This window comes from Mesoplodon bidens (assembly GCF_964165515.1).
Source record: "Mesoplodon bidens genome assembly, chromosome: 9".
NCBI lineage: Eukaryota > Metazoa > Chordata > Mammalia > Artiodactyla > Ziphiidae > Mesoplodon > Mesoplodon bidens.
In genome coordinates, this window is record NC_138166.1 from 99,774,233 (window position 1) to 99,798,608 (window position 24,376).

Sequence of the window (24,376 nt, forward strand, 5' to 3'; positions counted from 1 at the left end):
AAGTTAGCAAGGGCACTGGATACAAGGCTAGTTTACAAAAATCAATTTCTATATGCCAGCAATAAACAAAGAGGAAATTAAACTTTTAAAGTAAAACCATTTACCTTTTGAAAAACATCAAATACCTAATAATAAATCTGATGAAAAATGCACACGACCTATATACTGAATATTACAAAATGATACTGGGAAAAACTTTTAAAAGACCTAAGTAAATACAGGGAATGTCATTTTTGTGATTTAGAAGATGCCTAGATTCAACACAATGCCAATCAGAATCCCAGGAGGGTTCATGGGTATGGGTGTGTGTGTGTGTGTGTGTGTGTGTGTGTGTGTGTGTGTGTGTAAATTGACAAGTTGATTCTGAAACATATGTGAAATGCAAAAGGTGGAGAAGACCCGAGACAATCTTGAAGAAGAAGAACGAAGCTGGGAGACTTCATGGCCAGATATCAAAACCTAGCTTTTTAAAGCTATGGTCATTAAGAGTGATATTAACACAAAGATGGACAAATGGACCTATGGGAAACAAAATGGAGAGCCCAGAAATAGACCCATACCTATATGGTTACCTGATTTATAACAGAGGTGACCTGGCAGCTCAGTGGAGAAAGGAGAGTCTTTTCAACAATTGGTCCTGGATATCCTTATGGGAAAAAAATCTTTGCCTCTACCTCTTACCAGATGGGTTACTGATTTAAATGTGGAAGAAAACTCAGAGAAATATCTTTATGATCTTGCAGTAGGCGTAAAGTGCTTAAACAGGATGCAAAAAGTGCTCACCGGGGTTTTCCCTGGTGGTGCAGTGGTTGAGAGTCCGCCTGCCGATGCAGGGGCCACGGGTTCGTGCCCCGGTCTGGGAGGATCCCACGTGCCACAGAGCAGCTGGGCCCATGAGCCATGGCTGCTGAGCCTACGCGTCCGGAGCCTGTGCTCCGCAACAGGAGAGGCCACAGCAGTGAAAGGCCTGCGTATCGCAAAAAAAAAGTGCTCACCATAAAGAAAAAAAATAAGTTGAACTACATTAAGAACTTCTATCCTTCAAAAGACACCATTACGATACTGCAAAGGCAGGCCAAAGAAGAAATCCACAATACTGATATCTGGCAAAAGACTTGTAATTAGATTATGTAAGGAACTCCTAGGGACTTCCCTGGAGGTGCAGTGGTTAAGACTTCACCTTCCAATGCAGGGGGTGCAGGTTTGATCCCTGGTCAGGGAGCTAAGATCCCACATGCCTCATGGCCAAAAAACCAAAACATAAAACAGAAGCAGGGACTTCCCTAGTGGTCCAGTGGGTAAGACTCCACGCTCCCAATGCAGGGGGTGTGGATTCGATCCCTGGTCAGGGAACTAGATCAGCATGCATGCTGCAACTAAGAGCAACTAAAGAGTCCACACACCGCAACTAAGAAGTCGGCACACCTCAGATAAGAAGTTGGCATGCCGCAACTAAAGATCCCGCATGCCGCAACTAAGACCCGGTGCAACCAAAATAAATAAATAAATAAATATTTTTTAAAAAAACAGAAGCAATATTGTAACAAAAAAAAATTCAACACAGACTTTAAAAATGGTCCACATCAAAAAAAAATCTTTAAAAAAAAAGAACTCTTATAAAACAGCTTGAAAAAGAAGAAAACATATTAGGAAGTTGTCAAATACAACGCACCTTAAACTGGCACTCTGAAAGAGTAAATGTACAAACGTCTAATAAGTATAAAAAGGTGCTCAATTTCAGTAGTTATTAGAGAAATGCAAATAAAACCATAATGTAATACCACTACATACATACCAGAATAGCTAAAACAAACAAAATAAAATACAGAAGATACCAAGGGTTCGCTAGAATGTGAAACAACCAAAATTCTTATACACTGCTAATAGGACTAGGAATTGGTACAACCACTTTGGAAAATTGAGAAGAGGTCGTGGCTACTGAACTTGAACAAATATTGAACACTCGGTAACCTAGCAACTCTACTCCAAGGTCTAGATCTAGCAGGTATGTATGTGTGTATGTATACTTACCAAGAATACACTTTCTTGAGCACATGTACAAGAATGTTCAAAAGAGCACTATTCCTAATAGCCACAAACTGGAAACATCTAAATGCCCATCAACAGTAGAATGAATAAATTGTGGTCAGTTCACAGAATGGAATACCCTACAACAGTGCAAATGAACAATCCACAGCTACGTAGAACAATGTGAATACATCTGATCAACATAACAATGAAGTGAAAGAAGTCAGAAAAAAATCATATGTATCATATGATTTTGTTTATTTAAAATTCCTTAACAAGCAAAACTGACCCGTGATGTTACAAGTCAGGATAGTTGGTTATCCCTGGTGAGGCTAGTGACTGGGGAGAATGTGAGGGCCATTTCCGGGGTGCTGAGGATGTTCTACTTCTTGATCTGAGTGCTGGGTAAACAGGTGCATTTTCTTGGTGAAAATTATTTAAGCTATTTCTATTTGTATGTTATACTTCAATAATAAGGTTTTTTTCACTTTTTGGGTTTTTTTTTAAGATCAAGGAGAAGAGAAAGAGCCAGCAAAGAAGACTGAAGGGGGTGAACAATGACAAAGGAGGAAAACCAGAGTGTCCTGTCCCAAAAGCCACATGAAAATAGTCTATGAAGAAGGAAGAGGTATACCCATAATATATGAAGAACTCTTAACAACTCAACAATAAAACGACGAATATCCCAAATGTATAAACAATAAAAAGACAAATAGATAAAGGATTTGAATAGACATTTCTCCAACGGCTAACAAGCACATGAAAAGATGCTTAACATCATTAGTCATTAAGGAAATGCAAATCAAAACCACCACTTCTCACCCACTAGGATGGCAATGATCAAAAAGACAGACAATAACAGGTGTTAGCAAGGATGTAGAGGGTCTGGAACCCTCAGACATTGCTGGTGAACTGTAAAATGGCGCAGCACTTTGGAAAACAGTCTGGCAGTTCTGCAAAATGTAAAACAGAAAGCGTTACCATATGAACCAGCAGTTGTGTTCCTAAGACTATTTTATTTCAACCAAGAGAAATGAAAACATATAGCCACACAAAACCTTGTACATGAACATTCATAGCAGCATCATTCATAATAGCCAAAAAGTAAAAACAACCCAAATGTCCATCAACTGATGAAAGGATAAACCAAACGTGGTATATGGAGACAATGGAATATTATTCAGCAGTAAAAGGGAATGAAGTACTAATACATGCTACAACAGCGGTGAACCTCACAAACATGGTGAGGGGAAGAAACAACACAAAAGGCCATGTATTGTATGGGGCCATTTATATCTAATGTCTAGAATGTGCAAATCTAGAGAGACAGAGGTAGAAGAGCCGTTGCCTGGGACTGGAGGGGGAGGAGAGGGTGGAGAGAGACAGGAGGAGTGACTGCTAAATTATACAAGGTTTCCTGGGGGATGATGGAAGTGTTCTAAAGTTAGATTATGGTGATGGTGGTACAACTCTGTAAATATACTAAAAACCACTGAGTTGTATAGTTTCAAAGGGTGAACTTTATGGTATGTAAATTACATCTCAAAATCATTTTCAAAAAAGGAGGAAGTGGTGATTACTCAGGAGAACTTGCTTAGACATCCCCAACCACCAAAAGATCCTACTTCCAGACAAAGGATATTTGCTCAGATGGAAAGTTCCAGATAACTTATTTAGGGATAAAATAAATCCTCTATGCATTAAAAAAGAAGACCTCTGAACCATTGGTCAAAGCCTTAGGAAAGGTCCCCCAGGGAGTCAGTTGCTTGAAAATAAGGGCTTTAGGTCCCAAAAGGCAGCAAAACATTACTTGTCCTAGCATCAGGCTTAAAAACGAAAATAAGGTCTTCCCTGGTGGCGCAGTGGTTCAGAATCTGCCTGCCAATGCAGGGGCCACAGGTTCGAGCCCTGGTCTGGGAAGATCCCACATGCCGCGGAGCAACTAAGCCCAGGCGCCACAACTACTGAGCCTGCGCTCTAGAGCCCACGAGCCACAACTACTGAAGCCTGCGTACATATAGTCCGTGCTCCGCAACAAGAGAAGCCACCGCAATGAGAAGCCCGTGCACCACAACGAAGAGTGGCCCCCACTCGCCACAACTAGAGAAAGCCCGCGCGGAGCAACAAACACCCAAAGCAGCCAAAAATAAATTAATTAAATTAATAAATAAAAATTTAAAATGGGAATAAAAAGCTTTGAGGTGTCCACAAAAGGAAATACTGCAAGCATTTTTGATCACTGCACCTAAAAGGATTAGAGAGGGAGACGGGGAGATGGGTGTTGGAAAGGGAAAAGAGAAGAAATTCTGCTGAATAAAGACAGCATCAGAACACTTGAGGCTAAAAACGCAAAAGTTGAGAAGAGACTCAGGTGTTCAGATTCTCTGAAAACGTATGCAATCTGGATAAAGTGAATCCAGGTTTTTTCACTGAATCCCAAGATGTTTCAATTAAAAAGTACTGCTTGCATTCTCTATAATGTATAATGAAAACAATTAAGAATCACTTCATTTGGTAAGTAACAAGCTAAGGAACTCATTATGTAAAAATACAGCATAATTAGACAAACATAAAAGAGTTTAAAATGTTTGCATAGATGTTTAAAAGTCTGAGTCATACGCGACAATTTATTTATTCACTCAAAATACATCTACTTAATGTTTGCTTTGGTCCATGCCCTGCAGGAGTATAGCCAGGGGAGGGACACAGAGAAGGATTCCTCAAGAAAGCAAGAGGAAAGCAAGGGAGGGAGGGAAGGAAGGATGGAGGGCTGTGGGGCTCGGAGCCAAGGAGCACAGTTAGCGATGCCGAGGGGAGAAGATGTTCAGGTCGGCAGCGAGGCAACCCAGACCTCCTGATCCCAAGAGCAGGGTGACGTGGGTCCCTTCAGCAGCCCATTCCCATGACTGGTGGGGTTTGGGTGGAGGAAGGTTAATTCCCTTGGCCTCTAGAGGTGTCATCGTCTAGGATCTCAGAAGCAGGGTGTGTGACCAGGACCCTGCCTCAGGACCAGGCTCAGTGATTCCTGAGTCTGCGGTGGGCAAGCTCCAACTCTTTGGCTAATAAATCTTCCCGATAACAAGATCCTACACCTAATTTCTTCCACTGTTCCAAGTCCAGGGTGGCACCCACATGAAACCCTTGAGCATTCTTAGTGGGTTTGAGCTGCAAGGTTCCCTGTGCCCTCTCATTCCCTCCAGCACCTGCGGTCCGGTGGGCAGTGCTGTTGCACATGCACGTGCTAACATAACCAGAGCTTTTCTGTACAAGTTCCATGGCAATCTTTTGACATGTTGCTTTGCAATTCTCCATGTTCTGCTGACTGTTGACTAAAGACTTATTCCTCCCATTCAAAGAGGAGCATGTTCCAAATCAATATCTTTAATATAAGAGACGTTCCGCAAAAAAAAAAAAAAAAAAAAAAAAAAAAAAAAAAAAAAAAAAAAAAAAAAGAGACGTTCCAACTGCAGAAATTTATCCCTAACTTGAGGAGAAAATATTTTCCCACTGATGAAATTTATCAAACTGGTGTATAATCTTCTGGGAAGAAAAACAGTAGCAGTGATAAAACTTCAGCTGGGAACCATATGTTTCAAAAAGCAACCATTTTAAACTAAGGGCAGTATATCTGTGATAGAGCAGGTTCATTCTGAAGTATTCTCACATCTGTACCACCTGTGAAGTGTTTGCAAAAAAAAATCACCGGACTTGGAATATTGCACTGGAAATGGACCTCATGAGTTACTTTTCAAATACTTTCCTACAAAGATGATCCTAGGGTAATCTTAAAAGAATGGCCCATTGCGCAATAGTTTATTATCTTATAAATACAAAAGAAAATAGTGTATAACAGTCAGCGCACACTGGCAGAAACTGCTCAGTAAAGACATCCATTGTGCCCATAATTTTATTATTTTTCACACCTTATATATTTTACAAGCCAAGTCTTTTAAAGTAGGCTGGGTTCTCACAGAAAATGGTGAGATTATTAAATTTTTTCTAAGGTGCAAGCTACGCCAGCCGACCGGCAGACGTGCGAGTGATAACACCACTGCTGTTTAAGCAACTGAGTTTTAGAGGGATTTGTTATACAGCAAAAGCTAACTGATGAATTTCCAACCCTTCACCTTGGGTGAACTGTAGATAAAGCTTTTTAAAAAGAATCCACAAATATATATATACATATGGTTACATATGAAGTCATGTTTAAGTTTATATAAATAGCATAGAAATACATGTGACTAAATTTCCTGGAGAATGTGCTAACTTAATTCAGTGGCTTTCTCCTTCCTCAAATTTTTCAAGGGACTTATATGTCAAAATGGTTTTAACAGAATATAAAAAAAAAAAAAAAATTCAAACCTTAATTAGTAGACTTGTCTTTTATGTTAGTATGTAGGCCATTTATTGAGATAGAGATGCTTAGAACAAAAAAGCATGGATACTTAAAATTAATTCCCACTTTAGTTGAAAGTAGAGATGTAGTCTCTGCCTATATAATTACCTCTGTTCATTGATTATGGTATTATTAACCAAAAATAAGGTAACACCCACCATTCTTCATATCAGGAAGAATACTGTGTAAGTTCAGAGGATCATTTATTTCACTCCTGATTTTTCCCATGTTTCCTGCCTGTATATTTAGAAGGCTAGCTTATTAATAGGGTTAGTGTCATCCAATGAAAACAACATCTAGCTACTAGTTGTACATGTTGAACAGGCAGAATCAGTTGATTATATTTTAAGCTGAAAAAGATTATTCACTATACCCACTGAGGTATATTTGGATGCAAGTAGCAGAAACCCTCACTAACTATAGGTTCAGCCAGAAGAGTGTTTATTACTTACTTAAGAAACTCAAAGACAGTCCATATCAGGATTGACCTGCCAACTTACCAATGTCATTAAAGACTCAGACTCCTTCTCTCTCTTTATTTTGCATATTGGCCTATTATCCCCATGCACATCACCTCAAGGTTACAAGATGGCTGCGGCAGTTCCAACTATCACAGGCAAGTTCAAGGCCAAAAGAAAGGGGAGGGGGCTGAGGCGGCCACTTCTTTCTTATGTATAAAGAAAGCAAGAACTCTCCAAAAGCTTCCCTGCAGCCTTTCTCTTGCATCTCATTGGCAAGAAATGGAACACATGCTGACAACACCCTCACTGAAAGGGAGGCTGGGAAGTTGACAGTCTAACGGAAGAGGATGGGATTGTCCTGACTGGTTTTGCAATGTCATGAGTCATCCTGCCAGGCTAGGCCCATTGTCACCCTGAGCAAAATCAGGGTTCTATTGGCAGAAAGAAGGGAAGACAAACAGCATCCCCACATTGTCTTACTGTCCTTACATCCCTTGTCTTCTCGACCCAATGGATGCAGGAAAGCAGAAGACGTGGAATTGTGGTTTTACTTTTTTTTTTTTTTTTGGCAGGGCAACCTGAATCCCTTTGAGCATCTAAGCAACAGATACTGCCCTACCCTCAGAATTTCCAAATAGGGCATTTCAGGGAGTGTCCAGAGCCCCTGAGGCCCATCCGTGGGTGACTAAGTTAAGAAATCCACCCACAGTCTTTCAACTTGGTCCCCCACATTATACAGCTTCTGGGTTCCACTCTGCTCTTTCAAGTATGGTTGTGTTGTGGGTATGATGGTTGCTGATTCTGAATGTAGCAGTATCTCCTCTCTCTGTAACTAAGTTTACAACTGAGGAAAATTGACAATGTCTAAAATGGCATAACAAGAAAAATTAAATTTTCACTCTTTTCATGGTCCATTCTGTTAAAAATAAACAGACCAAACGTTAAACTGAATTCATACTTCAAAGCATTATCATTATCAAGCATCTAAGTGCAAAATATTACACACGGGGAACTGCATGTGGCTGGCTGCTGCTGCTAAGAATCTATAATCTGAGACAATCCGGTGATTATCTCATTTGGGTCATGGGGGAGGGGCATGAATAATGTTATTAAGTCATTAAATAATACCTGATGACTTTAAGACGTGTAAACTATTTTGAAAATACAAAGTTCTAGATTAGTTGTTAAGTCCTGACTCCATGCTCCAGCAAGTAAAATCAGAGATCGCCAGTGATGCCCCAAATCACATCTGAAACGCTAGGAAAACAGAATACTGAATAAGCTTTTTTAAGTTAAGATGTAACTGACATACAACATTGTATTAGTTTTATACAACAACATAATGGTTTGATATATGCACATAATGCCTGCATACGCTTCGATTATAAAATAAGAACATTGATTTCCATGTGTGGCTCGTGTAATCAGAAGCCTTCCTTTGTAGTCACACCTGGTAACAGTGTGAGACAGATTTCTGATAATAATAAAATGATGATTCAAAATTCTTCGGCATTCCATACACCTGAAACTAACACAACATTGTAAATCAACTATACTGCAATAAAAAAAAAAAATTCTTAGGCATTCTTAGCCAGAGAAAAAGGGACATATAGAGACTAGAACAGAAAAGTGTAAGAGGAAAGGTGAATATTCTTTTCTTTTTCCTTACTAGACTGGAAGAATCGGCTTTTCCATTTTATTTCCTTCTTTGTCAGTGCAATAAAGTGGTATCATGTGCAACTTTATGTTTTTTTTTCTTTTAAATCTAAGCTTCTGGTTCAACTTATCACATTTCCTAACAGCAGACATTCTCTACAGGTCCTCTTGTTCTCTGCGGGATTCTGTACTTTGTACTAGTTCCGATTTTGTGGAGACCTGAATCATTCTGTAAGCAGTTCTGAAATACCTCCTGCAGAGTCATGGCCCAGGATAGATGGAGGAATTAAAGAAGAAAAGAGCACCCTGAGCAGCCTTATTTTCTGGCAGACAGCCGTCGCCGTGATCTCAGGGATCAGTTCCTCCCCCGGTCCACGGATCAGCCGGCACAGCCTCGGTTCCATCGAGAGAGGGTCTGGGCTCCGGTTTCAGCCCAGCGGCCGTAAGATCCTATTTCCTCCGTGTCTGAGCCCAGTGATCTGAAGCAGATGCTTGTTGGAGGCTGCTTGCAATTCAACCTTCCTTCGGCCCCTTATCGTCTCCTTCTAGCTCCATACCCCTGTCCCAAGTTGTCCTAGAGTTGAGATAAATAACCCCAACCTTTACAGAGCTTCTTAAGGGTGGGGAAAAAAAGCTGGGTTTCAAGGAAAACGGGATAAAATTTCTCCCTGAACATAACCCGAAGTACGGAGACTTTACATCTACTTTCTTTTCTTTTTTTTCCCATCTATGCTTTCTTTTCCCCCTTTTTTAACACAAACTTATAGCAGAAACCTGCCATTCGAGTACGTAATTTAAAATCTATTTTACTCTAGTATTAAAGATGTCCCATATAAGAGAGCTTATAGTTCATTTCATGGAAATTTATTTCCATACATACGAACTAACAATTTCAAAGATGCCAATGCGTTTAAAATTAATAAACCTGAACGCTGCTTAATAGCGCGACCGTGGTGAAATCTACAAATTGAAATCACAGTTACAGCCCCAATATATTCACATTTTAAAACTAGGTGGCTCTCCTAATCAAATGTTTGCGGTGTCGTTAGCACACTTGGTACGGGGTTGAGGTGTAAGAGCAAGTTCAGACGTCCTTAGGGCATCTGGGTTAAGACAACAGCAGAGGGTCTAGATGTGGGTCCATGGAACTGTCCTGGTGATGGACCAGAGTGGGTAAGATTCAGAGTAACCCAGGATGACCTGGGCTCTTGCATCAGAGAAGAGAGAGAGGGGGAAGCCAGCAACTATTAAGTGCCTGATACCTGCCAAGCGTTTAGATCCATCAGTTCATTTAATCTTCATGTTTCGTATATGACGGAGGAAGGTTTTCCCTTTTACAGATGTGGAAACCGAGTTCTCTGGGAACTCCTTGGTCAGCAGTCTTTCTCCCATAAGCCACCTGATGGCATAGATCCTATTTACCTTACTCTACATTTTCCCATTGTTTTGCATTGTGCCTCATCTAGAGAAGGCATTTATTTAATACTTGTTGAATAAGCAGCCTCCCCTGTCTTCCTGGTGAGGCCCATCCCTTAGAGCAGAACTCGCTAGACTTTAATAAGTCCTTAACTAATTAAGGGTGTTCTCTATTTCCTTTGAGGCAGGGGATCATCCCTAAGCCTCTAGTTCCCTGATACAAATCAGGACCACATGCTGCGGCCACATGTGTGTCTCAGTCCGGGTGCTCATATCCATGAGAGGCTCCTGGGGTCAGGTTCCAGGGTCCACAGTCCATGCCCCAGAGTTGGTATCTGGAGCTTTCTTCATCAGGTTTCTCCAAGCAAAGCAAGCACATGACCTGTAGCATCTTTCCTCTATTCGACTTACTGCCCTCCCCAGCCAGGTATCTTAATAATATTGTGTCCTGTGTCCCCAGGAACATTTGATAAGAGCGTTCAGAACAAATGCAGACTCCCCAAGGGATTACAGTCCTATTCATTTTGATTTTACATCTACATTAATCAAATTAATTCCATCTGGGCTGAGATTTATATGTATTTCACAATCACTATAACAGCAAGCAGAGGATCTTTTCATTTTCTGTTATGATTTAGTCAATTCTATCTTTTTGCATCTAGAAAAAGCAAAAATATTGTTTCACAAAACATCCGAGAAGTTGAGGCGATTGTACAGAATCAGGTTGCATGAGTCCCCATTTCTTGGCAGCACTATTGAGTTTTTATTGTTTCCCACCCACCTCCACCATCACCTCCACCAGCACCCTCCCTTCTCAGTCGTTAAAATGTTATATAGTATGTATTAAACTTTGGGGACTAACTTCTCAATTCTGAAAAAATTTTAGACAGAAAAAAGTTGAAAAAAATTGTGCAAGTAATTCCCATCTCTCCTTCATTGACATTCCCCAAATGTTAACATTTTATAACATTCTCTCTCTCTCAGTAAATATACATATACACATAAAGGGCACTCAATTAAAGCATGCTGACTTATTTAGTATTCCGTGGGCATTGGATTATATCATCTCTAATCTTCCTTCTCTAAAGAGTGTATGATTTTATCACCTGTATATAAAGTTAAGCCTTTTATAATATTTGTTATATGTATTCGTACACAGTATCAAAACACTAACAGCTAATCAATTCAGCCCAATGATAAGCTAATAGCTCAGATGCAAATATTTGGCATTTTCACAGTAAACTATCACACTAGATGCCAAGTCAGACAAGAACTGTAAACGGGACATGAGTGACAGTGAATCACCCCCATCCAAGAAATCAAAAATAAGAGAAAACAGATGCCCCATAAGAGGTAAATGGAAAAGTCAGCTGGGGATGGGTCAGGACTGGGTCAGGTCAGCTTCCGTCTAGGACTCACTGAAGCTTAGATGCACGTGTCCAGCTGCCAGCCTGAGGTTCACATCCGTGGGTCCCACAAGTGCCACAAACTGAGGTGGCCACCAAAGTCCTTAAGTCTGCCTGTCTTCCTGTGTTCTCTCTTCTACTTGGTGGCACTGAGACCAATTCTGGGGCTTGGGATTCCTCCGTGATGAAATTTTCTTTCGTCCCCAGCTTCTCATCAGTCACCAAACTCTGCTCATCTGGGTGGCTGAGACCACCCAGGAGAGCAAGGAAGTAGTCCAGGTGAGAGGGGGTGGGTGCCTCACCTTTAGAGGGTCTTAATCCGAAGATGTCCAAAGATAAATATTTAAGGAAATACGGTCCAGAAAGCTGCCCGGTGAAGCCCAAAGCCTGGTGTATTTCTGTGGATGTAGTGGTTTCTGTTCCACTGTGTCTTGTAAGGTTAGTGCCAGCAAGAGTTACAGAGAGCTTGTGTGAGAGAACTTAGACATGGGGCCCTCAGTGGATAGCCAACCACCCCTGTGATGGCTCGTCAGACTCAGAAGGACCATCAGGTCCCCTGGTGGTTTGGTGGGGGCAGTTAGGGGGGTAAGGACCCCAGAGAAGTGCACTAGGAAACAGCCCGAAGAACACACCTGCCTCCTGCTGGGCTCACCGCCCCATCGCCGAGGGACAGCTCCATGTTCCATCCCATGAAAGGTGAGCATTTGGCACAGGTGTGTGGCCTAATCATTGTTTTCAGACACACTGAATCAGGTCAAGCCTAAACTAGAAAGAAGTTAGAGTAGGGATGAGAGAAGAGAGAAATCCTGGAACTCCAGAGACAAAATAACCAGGCCTTGGGGACTGAATGTGGGAAGTGAGCACGAGCTGCAAAAGGAAGCAGTTCACCCTGGTTGAGGCCCTACTGTGTGCAGGTGCTGCACACACAGAACAGAATTTATGTGAGGCAGCCCTCATCGGCCCCACAGTATGGATGAGACATCGAGTTTCAGAGAGGTGAAGTGATTTGCTCAGGGTCACACAGCTAATGAGTGATGGGGTCAAGATGCTGCCTGTTAACTTAAAACCTTTTTCTTTTCTTCTTAAGCCACATAACCTCATCTTAAAATGAAATCTTAAACAAAAGCCCAATATGTAAATCAGATCAGCTCTGGTTAGAAAGGGGAAAGGGAAAAGGCAAAACTATGGAGACAGTAAAAGGATCAGTGGTTGCCAGGGGTGGGGAGAGGGAGGGAGGGATGCATAGATAGAGCACAGAGGATTTTGAGGGCAGTGAAACTCCTCTGGATGATACTATAACGCTGGGATACAGGTCCTTATACATTTATCCAAACCCAGAGAATGTGCAACACCAAGAGTGAACCCTCATGTAAACTATGCACATTGGGTGTTTATCATATGTCAGGGTAGGTTCATCAGTTGTAACAAATGGACCACTCTGGTGGGGGGGATGCTGATGATAACACAGGAAGCTGTGTATGTGTCGGGCTAAGGGTATGTGGGAACTCTCGGTTCCTTCCTCTCAATTTCGCTGTGAATCTAAAACTGCTTTAAAAAATAAAGTCTATTAAAAAAAAAAAAAGGGGATGAGGGGCCTTGAGTCTCTTCCCCCACACCCACTTCAGCCTTCCCTTTGGAGGTCCCTGATGCCAGCAAAGGTCCTGCAATGGCTCCACCACGAGCAGTATAAAAGCCACTGGCCGCCCCACCAGAGAACAACCCCTTCTGTGAAAACCCCAAAGCAGTCCCGTACAGTTTGCCCCAGACGTGTGGGACTGCTCGCTTTCTTCTAACCCCCTGCACTCTGCTCCTGGGTCTTCTCCCCCAAATGCATAGCTGGAACCTATCTCCCAGAGGGTCGCTCCCAGGCCTCACCCCACCTGCAGCCTCTCAGGTCACAGAGAGCTTCCCTACCCTGTCAGAGAAAGTGGACCCCCAGAGCTAGAACATGCCTGCCCCAGCGCTGTGGCCCCGGGGCACCTCAGGCCCAGACAGCGTCTCAGGCCAGCCATCCCGTGGGAAGGAAAGAGTGTCTGGGGACAGACACGGCCAGGATGGCTCCGAGACCCGAAAGGAAAAAGGAAGAGGAAGGATCAGAGAGTCTTCTTGGATCTACCTCCCCAGAGTGCAGGCATTTTTTTTCTTTCGAACTTCTAAAATTCCTACTTATCTCCTTGTCTCATCAGCCAGCACAATGCGGACCCCCCAGGAGACATTTACCAAAGGCATATTGAATAAAAAATTGAGAGAATTCTCCTTCAGGGTGACGCTTTCCTCACCTGCTAGGGAATGCCTGAACATCGTTCTAATTGTTGCTATATGAACGATTCAAAAGCAAGGAGGGAGGAAATGTCTCCTTCAACCTCCTAAGCTGCGACCCAGGGGTGAGAAAGTTTCTGGGAGGAAAACTGGTTTGAAGGAGCTCTCCTTGTGATGTAGAATCCTTGGGGGTTTTATTAGGCCTTCTGGGTCCCAGGTGGCATCTGCTCTTGTGGAGAATGTTTTCTACACCCTCAGCTTGTTAATCCATATTACCAGTGGGAGGCAATGGCTCAGAACATCTCAAGAAGGGACTTTCCTGGTGGCACCGTGGATAAGACTCCGTGCTCCCGACGCAGGGGGCCTGAGTTCAATCCCCGGTCAGGGAACTAGATCCCACATGCATGTCGCAACTAAGAGTTTGCGTGTCACAACAAAGGAGCTGGCGAGCTGCAACTAAGGAGGCTGTGAGCCACAACTAAGGAGCCTGCCTGCCGCAACTAAGACCCGGTGCAACCAAATAAATAAATAAATATTTTTTTTTAAAAAAGAACATCTTAAGGAACTGTCCCTCGGTCACTAATGTTTGCCTCCTTGAGAATAGAATAGAACAGAGGAATAGAACAGAGCAGAAGAGATGCTGCACCGATTTCTGGCCAGGGCCTTACTGCCCCTTTGGAATGGTCATTCTTGAGACGCTGCCATGCTTCAAGAATCTGAGTCACATGGAGAGGCCACATGGAGAGGCTCCAGTCCAGAGGCACAGCTGAGCCCCCAGCCAAAGACAACACCAACCTTGGGCATGTGAGTGCGTCATCTTGGACATCCTGCCCAGTCATGCCTTCGAATGACTCTAGTCCCAGCCACTGTCTAAGAGATCCTGAGAGAGAAGGACCCACCCTCGCCCACTCAACCTGCAGAAACATGAGAGGTATATTCACTTCCCAGAGTTGCCTTCCACAGTACCGTAAGCTGCGGGGCTGAAAACAACAGAAATTCATTCTCTCACAGCTCTGGAGGCTGGAAGTCTGAAATTAATGTGTCAGCAGGGTCATGCTCCCTCTGAAACTTCTAGGGGAGGGTCCTTCCTTGTCTCTTTCAGCTTCTGGTGGTCCCAGGTGTTCCTTGACTTGTGGTAGCATCGCACCAAGGTCTGCCTCCGTCTTCCCATGGCCTTCGTCCCTCTGGGTGTCCGGTGTCCAGATGTCCCTCTCCTTATGGGGACACCAGTGATATTGGATTTGGGCCCTGATGCCCTCGTCTTAACTTGATGACATCTGCCAAGATCCTATTTTCACATAAGGTCCCATTCACAGGCCCCAGGGGTTAGGACTTCAATATGTCTTTTCTCTTGTTCACCCATAACAAGAGGTAAAGATAAACTGTTGTGAGCTTCTTCCTCTTGGGGAAGTTTGTGATGCAGCAATAGAATGGTTGACGCTCCTGGTCCACCAGGCAAATGAGCTGGATGTCTAAGGGAAGCCAGCCTATGATTAAAACGTGGATATGCAGATAATTGAAACTTTGTGAAACTTTGTTTCACTTGGCTGTTGTGTAGAGGTGTTTTATTTATTTATTTATTTTCTTCTTAGGGTGTTTTCTTCATTGATCTCTATGTACTTTTACCAAATTCAAGGTCTTTATTCTAAGCCTACTCTATACCAAGAGCCATGGCTGAAGGTCAGAGGACGTGGGTCTCTCCCTGAGTAACTGTGTGATCTCAGGCCAATCAACCAGTCTCTCTGGGCGCTAGCTCCATTCATTCAACAACCATTTATTAGGATTCTGCAAAATGTTGGTGGTGGGAGGAGATCAGAGTTCATACAGCCCAGCCTCTCATTTCACAGACCAGAAAGCCGAGCCCTGGGAGGTTAAGGGACCTGCAGGTCATAAACTAGCTGCATTCATCTGCAAAATGATGGGCTGGGAACAGATCTTCTCAAAGACTCTTCAGTCATTAAACTGATTCTGATTCTAAAACCATGAATCTATATTTTACCCATTTTAAATTAAAAAAAAATACTACATTCGATTCAGCTGAATGCATTTCTGAGACTCAGAAACTGTGACTGCAAAAGTATGTCACCAGTTTCCATGACTTTGATGCTTGTGAGTTATGAAGCCAGTGAAAAGAAAGTTTCATCAAAGCATCAAAAGCCAAAATGTTTCTTTTTGTACTTTCAATTTGCATGACTTTGACGATCCTGTTTTTACTAATCTTAAGAATGTCTCCATGCTTTTAAAAGCCTCCAGAGTGCCTCATTATGGCAAAGTTGAGTCACAGAGCTCGCCTGCAAAGAGCTCAGCCTTGGAAAGTATACTCATTGCCTGATTTAACAGAAAAAAATAATAATATGAGACTAATGTGAAAAAAAGGTCGGTATACTCATGTATCATTTATAGCATATACATATCATATATACATGTATAGATATCATATATACTCAAATACATATACCTATATATCATATAGTCATTTATATATGAGTATACTCATATCATTTTCTTTGAAACTAGGAAGAAATCTCAAATGTTGTACAGATATGTGTTGAGATTATTTGTGGATTCATCTTCCAGTTATGCCTGGTACCAGAGTTTATAGGCTTCATGATCTGCAGGAACATTTACATGAACGATTTGCTTTTGGAAATGAAAGCACGTCGTATAGTCAGACAGTGACACAAAGCACATGCTGGGTAAAAAGATATGTTTATAACATATCATGAGAAGACCTGGGTAAGTGAGATTAACAGACAGTTCAGGACTGCAGGTTCTGCCATGGTAGCGAAACCTGAGAATATGAATTAAAATCAAAAAGTCATAAAATGAGAAGGTAGGGCTTCCCTGGTGGCGCAGTGGTTGAGAGTCCGCCTGCCGATGCAGGGGACACGGGTTCATGCCCCGGTCCAGGAAGATCCCACATGCCGCAGAGCGGCTGGGCCCGTGAGCCATGGCCGCTGAGCCTGCGCGTCCGGAGCCTGTGCTCCGCAACGGGAGAGGCCACAACAGTGAGAGGCCCGCATACCACACACACACAAAAAAAAACTTAAAAAAATAAATAAATAAAATGAGAAAGTATTTGCTCCATGATCAGGGCATGATATCAACCACCGTCAAGTTCAAATGTTGGAAGCCCGTGTCTGGAGCACGCAGGGAATCTGAAAGGACCATTTCTTTGCTCGTGAGCAGTTATCGACTTCTCCCTCTCTGTTCCCAAATCCTTGTAAAATGTGTTTTTATAGCACTTGACCCCTGTGTGGTCATTATTAGTTCATAGTTCACATCTCCGTCTAGGCTGTGAGTATCTGTGGGAGAGAAATTAGGTCTCAACTCTCTCTGCGTACCCAGGGCCAGCTGGTGCCCCGGGGAACAGAAGGTGATCACAGGTCATCTTTCTCCAGTCCCTCCACCAACGGCAGCAAAGATGCTGTGGGTGATGCAGGCAGGAAGAGGTAGCTGAAAGGATGTGGATTTGGAACAGAATGAATGTTTCCTCCCAGGCAGCTCCAGGTCATTAACCTGATACTTGTGATTCCTTGATACCTATACCTCTCCCCATCCATCCCTGACTTCGGCGTGGGAACATCTAGCCCCTGGACCGCTCAGGGAGGTTTTCGTCATCGCCTGATCCGCAGCCTCGAGTGCAGCTGTCTCTCCAAAGCACCTGCCGCTTACTCAGAACTCACCCTGACAGCGGCTTCTGACAGGTCCTCTTTCACAACTGCTTGAGAGAAATCCAGAGCGTGACTCACCCAGAGCAATCATGAAAGAGAGGGAAGTATTCTCAAGAAAAAGAGTTTTGGAAGCGGTGACTTGCTGGGCCTCCACGCGGGCGGACCTCAGGTGTCACTGACAAGGGCCCGTGTGCCCCGACGGGAGGGGCCCGGCCCCAGCCCTGCCCCAGCCCTGCCCCTGCTTCCCACACCTCCTCCACGATCCGCGAGCTGCAATTCCAGGAGACCCAGCCAGGGGGGCGTCTCAGCCCTGAGCCCAGAGCCAACCTGCGCCCTCTCCTCGTTCCTAGAACAGGAACCCGCCGAGGGGCTGTGTCCTGGTTCCCTGGAACCAGGTCAGCAATGCCCGGGACCAGGTGTGAGGCCCTGCAGCTCAGGTTCAGCTGGAGAGTTGTTTTTGAAGGTGGAGCTGGAATCTGTTGGGTGAGGTCCTTCCCAAGGGTTCCTGCCAAAGCCTGAGCCATCTGCACTGGGGCTGCCTCATGAGCTGTATGAGCAACTTCTTCACAAATTATCTTTTCTCCTTCTCCCTGACCGTTTTTGCCAGTGAACAAATGGGAGGCGGGTTCTGCTTTTCAAACAGATGTGGGTCTCGCAAAATGCATGGCTTGCTACCAGGTGGCAAGTTCTGGGGGGCCTCTTTTTTATTTTTTTCGCCTCTAGTTTCCTTTTCCACCGTTTATATGAAGGGCATCTAGTAAGGGCCCAATCAGTACTGGCTGAACCAGCGAGTGATTCCTCCCCTTTGCAGCACTTTCCACTTTTTTTTTTTTTTTTTTTTTTCGGTACGCGGGCCTCTCACTGTTGTGGTCTCTCCCGTTGCGGAGCACAGGCTCCGGACGCGCAGGCTCACGGGCCCAGCCGCTCCGCGGCACAGTGGGATCTTCCCGGACCGGGGCACGAACCCGTGTCCCCTGCATCGGCAGGCGGACTCCCAACCACTGCGCCACCAGGGAAGCCCCAACACTTTCCACTTTTTATTCAACTTCCTCAGAAGAGTTAGGCCCCGCCCCTCACTCGTTCACATGTCTGGCCTCAGAAAGTTCCTGCCGGCCCGCTCTTCTAAAAGGAGGAGGAGAAGACGTGGGCAGTGTTGCCTCAAGCCCCATCACAGAAACAGAGACTGACAAGAACCAGCCATGCCTGGGGACCTGGGGACCTGGGGCAGAGTCCTTTGACAGAGGGGTTCCAAGACAGGACAAACCTAAGGATGCATACTGGGTGCTGCTGAGGGTTAGAAACTACCTTACTTATGCTCAACCTCCACAATAGCCCTACGAAAAGGGTGGTCTTCCCATTTCACAGATGGGTAAATAGTGGCCCGGAGGTACTAACCAGCTTTCCCAGGCTTACACAGCTAGGACGCGGCACAGCTGGGCTTCAAGCCGCGGTCTCGCCGTCTGCAGAGAATCATTTGTTCACGTTTCATTTGATTACATCACTAAGCTCCGTTTTCCTGTCCTCATTCTAGTATATTCTTCATGTGGAGGCCTCACAAATGTCAAGGATTAGAGAATCCTGGTTGCGGTTTGTCAGCAACCTTATTGGGCCAGAGTTCAAAGGAAGTACGTTGAGGGCAGTCTTCTCAAAGGGAAGTCTGTGGACGGGGGTCCAAAAACATTACCAATCTGACCAGAGATAAATACAGAATCTGAGATTAACCACTTAAAAATTTTTAAAAATTTCAAGGCAGGATTTTTCTGCCTTGGCACTTTTGGTATTTTGAGCCCCCAAATTCCTTAGCGTTAGGGCCGTTCTGTGCACTGTGGTCCGAACAGTAAGCAGCATCCCTGGCCTCCACCTACTATAGGTGCCAGTAACACTTCCCTTCCCAGCTGTGACAACCAAAAGTGTCTCTAGACTTGCCAAATGTCCCCTGGGGGCAAAAATCACAGCTCCCCCCTGCCACCACCCCAGTTGAGAACCACTGTTTGGGTTTTTCTTTTTTTAATTAATTTTTAATAGAGTATAGTTGCTTTACAATGTTACTTTCTGCTGTACAGTAAAGTGAATCAGCTATATGTATACATATATCCCCTCTTTTTTGGGATTTCTTTCCCATTTAGGTCACCACAGAGCATTGAGTAGCGTTCCCTGTGCTCTACAGTAGGTTCTCATTAATTATCTGTTTTATACATAGTAGTGTATATATGTCAATCCCAATCTCCCAATTCGTCCCACCCCCCTTCCCACCTTGGTATCCATATGTCTGTTCTCTATGTCTGTGTCTCTATTTCTGCTTTGCAAATAAGTTCATCTGTATCATTTGAGAACCACAGTTTAAAAGCAATTTGACAGAGGAACTTTATGTCTATTCTATCTACTAATAAAAATATTGAACCCTGAATTTTGCATGTCTTGGTTGTTTTTTAATTTCATTTTTGCAGTAATTCATTTTTATTGGTTTTATTAAAGCCTCCATCTGCAAGGCATTGGGGAAATAAAGAGCAAAACAGAACTGGTCTTTCACTACCGATTCTCTGTTCTAGAAGCCCTGTTGGGGGCCGAACACTGCAGGCGGTGGGTGTGAGAAGCCCACTGGGAGGAAATAGAAAGTATCCCATCAGATTCCTGTTCTATCTTGACCAGTAGTTGTGGCTTGTGAACCTAAGTATAGCCTTTTAACATTTTATTTTTTTTTTTAACACGTGGCACAAGCACTTGGTATAAAATTGAGAAAGCTCCCCCCAGCAACACAGGCTCCTCTTAGGCTCACCCCACTGCAGACAGACACACATTCTCACGTCCTCTTTCTCTCCCTTGGATGATGGCCTTTCGGGGACTTTTTTTAATGGCAGAGCTTTTGCCATTTCAGGCATGGCTGTAGCGAACATCCTTGGGTACGCAGGCAGGATGAAGTTTTGGGGGGGGTTGGGTTTGTTTTTTTTTTTAGGATGCAGTTTTGATAGATGACTCTGCAACTAGATTACTTTCAAGCTCTTTGCAATACTATTTTATTGTAGATGTCATCGATTTCAGCTCCATATTAATATATCATTTTCTGATTACAAAAGCAATATAGGCTTCTTATAAAAATTCAAGTAGTACAGAAACATGTAACTCGAAATGTAAAAATACCTTATAATCTCACTCTGCTCTGATCCTCACCAAAACCACTGTGAAGTTAGATTGTCTTCCAGGGTTTTGTGTGTGTGAATGTGTGTACCTATAAATGTGTGTATATACGCACACACAAATGGAATCATACTGCATATTCTGTCCTATAACTATCATTCTTAGATGTTAAAGGTTACATACAAAATGCCAGCCAATGGTTTCTGATATTAAAACAAGAGCAATTCAAAAGAATCTATTTGTAAAGCAAAGAATTACTGAGAACACATCTCTCCAGATTTTAGAAATGTGAAAATCCACTGATGTGTAGCCATATGGTACTATATTTATTTCCTTGAAGTTCACCCCAAAGGACTGTTCTCATGCAGTATTTATTAAAGTGTATGTTTTCTGCCTAACATTATTGAACAAAACAAATATTTCCCTGGACCAGCCTAACCATCATATTAACTGTAAATTGCATTATCTGAAAAGCAATCAATATTCTTCTGGTATACAATGCTCCTAATGTATAATTCTAAACCACATTAGTAGATGGAGAAGGCTGCCTAAGATTTAACAGGCTTTGTCTAGCTATTGTTCAGATTTCTTCATCCAAACCATGTAATCTGAACTGAGCCTTAATTATCACCGAGAGCAGGGAAAATGTCGTTTGAAAAAAGCCACCATTGCCTATCATAGGTAAAGAAATGGCACTTGCAGGTTTGGGTACCTAGATCAAACATTCCGGCAAAAAGTATGTTTTGAGCATGTTTTATATTCTAAGCTCTGAGCTGGGCAGGTCAGTGATACAAAGATGATTAAAACGGTGTCTGCCCTTGCAGAGATTTCTTAGGAGATGGTTTCTCTCTTTAAGAAAGAATCTCGTAAAAACATTCTACCATTTGGTGATTTAAGCTCATATACCAGATACCAAGCAAAACTCTCTGCTTTCAAGCCAGGATTTTTGCTGCTCAGGTGCATCCTAATATCCCCTTCTTAGTGTAGAGGTCTCTCACCCAACACAGGGGAGAATTTTTTTAAGGTTCCTTAAAGTGAATCTCTGCTAAATGAATTCTTCCACTATAAAATCAGTTAGGCTTTCTGTAAAACAAAGCACAACAAAAAAGCACTGTCTTTGAATGTGAGAAAATTATAATTAAAAAAGCAAGTATCTAAAAATCACATATACTGAGAATGCATGTATATACACGAATCGTGTACAGCATGTAGTAAGTACTCAATGCATTTCCACTGCTAAATTAACATATTAATAAGATTGGCTATATTTTTAAAATTCTCCTTTGTCCACAGAAGGCTTACCCACTTACTAAATCTGACTCAGAAAATGCCAACACACCCAGAAGTGCCAACTACAAAAGGAAACGTATCTAAATTTATCCAGAAACCCTGACAGTAATTGGGTGTTTCATTCTTTCACATCCTAGTCCTGCTATAGATATTGTAGTTCCAGGAGTCTTAGGATTTGGTGAAGTTCTACTTCAACCTCAAATCTCCATACCTATCTAGCTGTATCTCTAAAGCAATTTTTATAGATTTTGCTTTCCTTCCACTTCTAGGAATGTACTTTCATCTTACCAGTTTATTAGGTAAAGAGGTAAGTGGATAGTGATTAGTTTCCCAAGACTACAGCACCTAACATCCAAGTCTTTTTTTTAAATTAATTAATTTATTTAGTTTGGCTATGTTGGGTCTTCGTCGCTGCGCACGGGCTTTCTGTAGTTGCCGCGAGCAGGGGCTACTCTTCGTTGCGGTGCGCGGGCTTCTCATTGTGGTGGCTTCTCTTGTTGCGGAGCACGGGCTCTAGGCGCGCGAGCTTCAGTAGTTGCGGCACACGGGCTCAGTAGTTGTGGTTCGCGGGCTCCAGAGCGCAGGCTCAGTAGTTGTGGCGCGGGTTTAGTTGCTCCGTGGCATGTGGAATCTTCCCGGACCAGGGCTTGAACCCATGTTCCCTGCACCAGGAGGCGGACTCTTTTTTTTTTTTTTTTTAGCAGTTTGTTTGTTTATGGATGGCTGCATTGGGTCTTCGCTGCTGCGTGCGGGCTTTCCCTAGTTGCAGTGAGCAGGGGTTACTCTTCGTTGCGGCGCGCGGGCTCCTCATTGCGTTGGCTTCTCTTGTTACAGAGCACCGGCTCTAGGCACACGGGCTTCAGTAGTTGTGGCAGGCAGGCTCAGTAGTTGTGGCGCACGGGCTTAGTTGCTCCGCGGCATGTGGGATCTTCCCAGACCAGGGCTCAAACCCGTGTCCCCTTCATTGGTAGGCGGATTCTTAACCACTGCGCCACCAGGGAAGTCCTATTCAAGTCTTAATATGAGTGCTCTGATTTCTAGAAACACACCTTTCTCCTTATTAATCTGGTGAATCTGACCTGACCAACACCATCGTTGCTCTCATTAGAGAGAAAATCCAAAATTTTCACTGATGATGTCACATCATCGGTGCTCAGCGACACCATGGCTGCACACCGTCTGATAGAAAGTACAGTCCTGCCTATATAGATATGTGTAAAACTACTGGAAGTGCTGAGTTTAAGATGACATGCCTTTTGGACAAAATTTGAAATTAACTCTACAATACACAACTGAACCTTTTCTACTAGTTCTGAACTTTTCCCATAACAGTCTTTATGCTAAATCTACTCTTATCCCAGACCTTTATTTAAAAGACAATCTTTTAATCCACGCAACTCTGCTTTTGATGTCAGGCCCTGGGGACACTGGCTTATTTGCTTTCTGATTCTACCTGTCTGTCTGTCTGTCTCTCTCATCTCTTCCCCCTCCCTCCCCTCTATTTAAGTCTTTCCTTCCTTCCTCTAGCCCCAGATGGCAGTGAGGGTCTAGAATTTCTCTTGCTTTCTCTGTTTTTCTTTCTGCGCTCAAATTTTATAGCCAAATGTCTATGTCCAGTGGGTATGTTGGCAGGAGGGGGCAGTGGGGGATTCCTGAGTTCCAGTAGTCACTAAAAAAGAGGAAAACCACTTAAGTCACTGCCATCTAATTTGCCATAATATCCAAATTTACAAGCTTTAGGTTTCAAGGCATCCCTTAACAAGGGACATCTGTGATATCTCAAGACAGTCAACTGACAGCATGACACCTAAACCTCGACCTCACCTACACACTCAGCACACACTAACACACTGATGCAAACACACATACACATATACACAGAACACACACTCACACACACACACACTTACACGTATTTACTCAATTTATGAGGTTTTAAGCCTACAGAATTTCAAAAAACATCATCCACGGCTACTACAATTTTATGGGCTGGCAAAATCCATGGATGAAGAGTCTAAAGTGTTTTAACGGTAGCCAGTGTGTTGGTACTACAATTTCTTGCCAGGATGTCACCCCACTGGCAAACTCCTTGGGGCGTCTCCCTCCTCTGTAATTGTCCAGGACTGGTCCCCAGCAGGTACTAGATCCTCCTTGTGGAATTATCCTGTTGCACCCTATACTATCCCTTACCAAGGTCCACATATGATGTTTTTTAAAGGGAGGAGGGATGGGAAGTGAATCATTATAAGTTTGGTTTGCTGGGAAGGTAAGATGAGAACTCCGGTTCCAGCCTTGACATGTTATTATGGGACTGAACTGTGTCCCCCCAAAAGATAGGCTGAAGTCCTAATTCCCAATGCTTCAGAATGTGACCTTCTCTGGAAACAGGGTCTTTGCAGATGTAATTCATTAGGATGAGGTCATACTGCAGTAAGATGGGCCTTTCATCCAACAGGATGGCGTCCTTACGAGAAGAGGGAAGAAGCCCGTGTGAAGACAGACACACAAGGGAAGGCCATGTGGCCGTAAAGGTGGAGACTGGAGGAAGGAGAGGGAGTGAGGCGTCCACGTGCCAAGGAATGCCAAGGGCGGCCGGCCACCACCAGAAGCTGTAAGAGGCAAGGACGGACACTACCCAGAGTCTCAGAGGGATCC